This window comes from Halyomorpha halys, unplaced genomic scaffold (genome assembly GCF_000696795.3).
Source record: "Halyomorpha halys isolate HHAL.00 unplaced genomic scaffold, Hhal_1.1 Scaffold571.1, whole genome shotgun sequence".
NCBI lineage: Eukaryota > Metazoa > Arthropoda > Insecta > Hemiptera > Pentatomidae > Halyomorpha > Halyomorpha halys.
The window spans coordinates 702520-708583 of NW_027113281.1; the positions used below are offsets into that span (position 1 = coordinate 702520).

At 32.8% G+C, this 6064-nt stretch overlaps 2 protein-coding genes across 2 annotated transcripts in view; both read left to right on the forward strand.

The window, feature by feature from the left end:
• The window catches only part of Vha100-2 (V-type ATPase subunit a family protein Vha100-2), a gene marked incomplete in the record, with an annotated part of 226939 nt that overhangs the window by 120811 nt on the left and 100064 nt on the right, over positions 1-6064 (forward strand).
• The window catches only part of LOC106684339 (V-type proton ATPase 116 kDa subunit a 1), a 128835-nt gene continuing 125668 nt past the window's right edge, over positions 2898-6064 (forward strand). Inside the window, exon 1 of the mRNA XM_067050851.1 lies at positions 2898-3136. The gene's annotated coding sequence lies outside the window, so the exon portion shown is untranslated. The remainder of the gene's footprint in view (positions 3137-6064) is intronic.

The following is a 6064-nucleotide window of genomic DNA, read 5'->3' on the forward strand; positions in this document are numbered from 1 at the left end:
AAAATAAATAAAATTTAACGAATATTAGCAAAATTAAATAAAATATAAATGGCGTTGATGACCAATGAAGTTTGGCGCCACTAAACAACCAAACAAACAAGTACGTCATAATAAACCAGATATCCTCCTTATTGATCTAAAAATAATCATAATATTCACCATGGTCTTGTACAAAAATCCACAGTGGCAGGCATGAATGGTTTGGAAGTGCATATTTAGACACAGCACGTATAGTGCGAAAGGTTTTAAATATTTAACAAAATATACATTTAAAATAAATAAACAAAATATGAAGGAAGTTGGACTTCTAGGCCCCCCACCTCAGATACTCAACCCGCAATAGCGAGAAAATCGAAATAATAATAATAAAATAAAAAGTAACCAGTAAGTCACCTTTGTACTTTTATATACAATATTTACACTATCGACAGGAGAATCCCCGAGCCCACTCTATCCTCCACGTGTAAGGGGTAGAGCAGATCTCTTTGAGATCCCAGCGCATCCCTCTCACCGCGTCATTGTCCATTTATTTTACAATAAATCCCTTGGCCACATCCGTTTCAATCTTCCAGGAGGATTGTAAGGATGGGTGGAGGATTAAAAAGGATTAGAATGATTAGAAAGTTTTATATGGAATTGTATTTAATAAGTAAACATAAGGATGGATTTATTCTTCCTTTTCCCATTCCCCTCTCTCTCGATTCCCTTTCCTTCGCCTTCACCCTTTCTCTCCTCCATTCCTCTCTCATCTTTCTCTCTCAACATGATAATTATTTATCTAAATTTTAATTTATTAATTATTTTATTCTCATCCTGATTTTTTAAAGTAATTGTTAAATGATTAAAGTTCTAAACAAAAATTTTCTACTGATATTACTTATAAGTGTTCGTGGGGAAAGGGTTCAACATTACCCACAATACTTTCCCCTCATCCATTTCCTATAGTTGTTGACTTGAAATCAAAACGGGCCAGAGACTCTACAGTACTCTCAGTACTGATTACGAATATTTTTAGACTGATCTTAATAATAAAACTTATTCTATATAAATAGATCGTACCGCTCAAGCTAAGAAATGTCACCCCATGATGGAATCGGCATTCCCGCATTGACCTTTTTATTATCCACTTTGAGAATTAACTGGTCCTATTTTTCTAAGACATAATGTTCTGTTTATTAGGTTTATCCCAATATCTTATATGAATTATGCAATATTTGCTAATTTGTTACATTTGTTAATCTTATAATTTAATTAGGCTTATTGGTCTTGCATTTGGAATTTATGCCTCTCTCGGCTCGTTATAACAAAGATCCTTCGTGGCTAATGATGTTGACAAAATCTTTGTTTGGCATTGTTGTCATCTAAACTTCGATCTGCTCTTACAAGAAAGGGATCCTACTTTCCGAGTCCAGTCAAAATATCTTTATCATATATTGTTAACTCACAGATGCTTGATGATTTTCCGAACGACACATTTTCGAAATATCTGCGTCAACAAATCTGATTAATTTCTGTATTATTTCTTATAGCTGAGGGTTTTGAAAAGATTGTGACTGGTGGTTAGATACAATGTTAGTTATTTAATGTATTTTTCCTATCACTATCTTTTACTATCGGCTAAAAGTCCTGTTTATTTACGTCAGAATAGAATATTTTTTTCTAAGTCTTTCTAGGGAACGCTTTATTAAGAAGTATTTAAAAAAACATGAATGTAAAAAATTCTTGATGATCATTAACTCTTGTATTACTTTATTTCGTTCATTAGGATCATCCACAATCCTCACCTGAAAGTTTCCTGGAAGCTCTGTAGAGTCTTCTCTCTTATAGAGCATCTTTCTTGTGGAGGAGTTCAGTAAGTACCAACCATCTGGTTCTTCATGTGACGCTGTCTTGTTAGCTCTAGTAGTCCGCAGCAGAGCCATTCTCTTGCTCGATGCCAGCCAGTCCTCTGTCGCAGTGTGAGACTTTGCTTTGATGGTCATTGGTTTTCAGAATGCGCTCCTTGCACAAGTTCATGGTTTGGACAATTATTGTTGTCACATTCCAAATAAGGTTGTTATGCAATGTAGGTTACCACCATACTAGAACTTTTAAAATTGTTATTTATGTAGAAAAAAATTTAGGATTGTTCATAACTTTTAATTTGTGATACTTGTAATCGATTCCATTCGGAACGAGTCCGAATCGTCAACGGATTTCCCCAAAATTATTATATGTAAGCATTTATAACCCTTAGAAAACTTTATTATTTTGAAGTACTTGGACTTATTCACGGACTTGTATTCATATCTAGAGGGTGTGCCCTGTCAGTCATATCTTTAATAAGAACTGCATTGGTCTTGTCATCGAATTTTTTTTCCTTACGGATTCCCTTCCTAGAACTCAATCATTACAAATCTCATACATAGTATCCTCATTCATGATTAAAACGACAAGAATCTGATTATAGATTCTGATTAACTCCACATTTTACTGGACAAATTATCAGTTTGTTGCATATATCTCATGTAAATTTCTATTAACTAACCTATCTGGCCATTTGGTCTTGCTTAGCTTAAAGGCTTCCTCTCGTATTTAATCCTCAAAATCCATTCTTATACCTTTTTAGTATAATGCCCGCCTTTATAATTGTTATTGTGCTAAATTTAACTTTTATTTATATTTTTTGTTGTTTGAAAAGTAAAAATATTTTATTTTTCTATTTCTATTTCCTTTGATTTAATTTTTTTTTTTTTATATATAATGAAACAAATTTATCCTTTGCAAACGTTTTAAAACTGATGAAACATTGCATAAATTAAATTTTTGCTATCTTGTATAATCATTATGCGTTTAAAAGAAGGAACCAAAGTTCTGTATTCTCTTTCAAGTTAAAAAGGCATGTAATTTCACTAATTCCCCGTGATGATATCTCTTTACAAACTGAGTGAATTGCTACAATAAACGTGGCTTGTTATTTCTTCGCGTCCTGTTTTAATTAATTACCTCTCTGTGTAGATAGTACTTTATAATAATCTCTTGAAAATATCACTCCTGATAAGAGTGCTGTTAGTTCGTGATATCGCTGAAGAAGGCAGTCGTTCCCATTCTTCAAGAAGGTTCGCTTATCCGCCCATCATTAGAATTATCCGAGTCGGTAAGTTATTCAAATATTATGATTACTGTTCACATTTACATAGAAGGCGAGGAGTGTTCTAAAATGATTTGGAATCGACACCCCACTACAATAATCTTAAAATAATGTTGCGTTTTTCTTCTAAAAATGATAAGTAGACAGACGTAGAACTACTAATACAAAATACGAGTACCGAGGATAATGGCTTTGAAAAAAACAACTCCAAAACCATGACAATTTAATATTTATAAAAATATTACTATTATAAATTGAAGTGTCAAAAGTGGGTGTGGCATTTTCTCTGACCGGTGATATCCAACATGGCATCCGAAAACATAGCTTTAAATTTTCTATTCCTCAAAAAATATAAACATGTGTGGTGACAAAATGGTGAATGTAAAACCATGTTCTTTGGAATATATATTATTAATTTGAAAACTAATTAATTCCTTTTATAGGATTGTGATATTTTGGTGGAGAGAAACCGAAAATATCAAATAGTTCGTTAAACAATTTACCTAATTTCCTTTTAATCAAAAATATTTATTGCTGACATAAAACCTACTTGGGCTATGAATATCCTGAATTGTAGGTGTTAATTAGGAACAACGAAGAAGATATGTTTATGTTTGATATATATTTATATTTATGCTTTTGTAATTAGTATTATATAATTTGTTTGAAAAAAAGTAAATTTTTTGTTAAATATTATATTGTAAGGCGTAGGGGCACCGCCCCTTTCTTATCTTCGCCATCTTGGTCGATCGCCTGTTTAGCATATCTGAATATTTCCTCCCTTCTTATTTCATGGTAAATTATAACTGACCATGCTATTTAGTTATAATTATTTTTGAATTTACATATTTTCTTAAAATTTTTTTTTCAAATATACTCTTGTCGACGAATGTAAAATAATCTAATTTATTGATATAAACAATAGCATTGAATATATTGTTTTGTTTTAGAATCTTCCCTGAAGACTAAAAAGTTAGAAGTTGTAATATGAAGAATTTAGCTTTGGATTTTTCACATTCCGATATTCAGTCACTCTAGAGTATTTCGCGATATTCTGCATACCTTTTCGAATAAACATATCCTCTACTTAGGTACTTCATTGACTATGGGATTATAGTGTTATAGCTATTTTAACTATTAGTATTGGTTTCTAGTGAGGGGACTAATCCGGCAAGTGGTCTAGTGGTCTAACTTCCCAGTTTCCGCCGCTTAATAACTATGGTTCATTTGACTCGGGACCACAGAGAAATAAATATTAACTAATCCAAGTGGGAATCGAACTCACATCGTTCCAAACCAGGCGCTCTGGGACTTAGCCCTCTACCCGTACGGTCGTAACACCCCTAGTTTTCGCAAATAACATGGAATCCATTTACATGAAACACTTCAACCCTACAAAAAATACAATCCTATTCATCTCCATTCCTCCTGAATGTTTCTTATTACGTTAAATAAAAGCCAGTTATCCCGGAATAACTTCCCATATAGTTGATTTGGCACGAGACAGATACACATTGTATCATTATTAACTTTCACCCTTATCAAGTCCATTAATTTTTATATTAGTTTCTGGATAACTTCACTGGAGTGTTTTTTGACTTCTGATTGACCTTCTAAAGAGGCCTTAGACCTTCCAAAAAGATCTGGGATGGTAGTTTCTCCTGAAGTTCCCAACTGATCAGATTAAATCGTCACCTCGGCATATTTACTTGTTATACATTCGATACCATTGTAAATCTCGATAAATAAAATAAATGTTTAAGTAAAGATCAGCTATCGCCATTTTTCTTGTTTTTTGCTTATAATTACTTCTTGTAATTGACCAAGAGAAAAAATACCCTCCTCTCCTTGAAATTTAACATTTTAGGTTTCAAATATCAATATAAGAAGATTCCAACTATCAAATTAAAGGCAAATACTTCGGTCCTCTACTCGCGGGTTTTCTTCGAAACTACTTGACCGATGTTTTTTTCAGATCTGCTATTAAAGTCACAGGTCATCACACAATAATCCTCTGACCTCGCCATTATCATTCACCATTTTATTTAAAAATTGCATCGATTAGAGGTTTATGTGTTGGCGGTTAATGAAGGTAGAGGAAAAAATATATTGGAATAACTTCCCCCACAACCTGAAAAAAGAAAAATAATATATACTGTACAATATAGTATTACATTAATATCAATCATATTATATATGTATATAATGTTATGTATATAATATGTATATAATGTACCTATTATGTATATTTTATATAGATACAATATAATATAATATAATATATATATACTACGTATATAGTATTATCACGTTATCCGGTTGTGGCAGATTATTATTTATTCTGTTACTGTAGCCGTGAGTCAACTCTGTTCAGGAGCCCTTCTGGAGGGTCTAACCTCTATTACGTTAGACCCTTAATTGCGGAAAAATCTGGCTGTGGAGTTTTATCTTGAACAGTCACCTCCTTGTATAACCGTTGTTCAGGAAACAGTACTTCCTCACAAAGTACTTTTTTATTAACTCCTTCCTGGTCACTTCTGACAAACAGGAGGGTTATTTACAGGTAACCAACCCATTCTAACCTAAGGAGAGGGTCTAAATTTTCATTCCGTGGGGCCTGCACGAACTAAAAGTTATCCCTCCCAGGCTGGATTCGAATCGGCACCGATGTAATTACGAGGTTGCTAAGGTAAACGCCTCAATTACCTCAGCCACAAATGGCCTTATACCTTACCAAGTACTGCACCTCTGACTCGTCATGAATAGTGTTAGTACAGATATTCATTTTCCATTTATTATTTTGTATATAAAGTATTTAGTATACCACTTTTTTTTTTTTTTTGATAGATTTATTTATTGATAGATATTACAATCTGCCACACAGTTGTGGGCAATAGGTAATATTGATAAATGATCTCATACATAATAAAATAA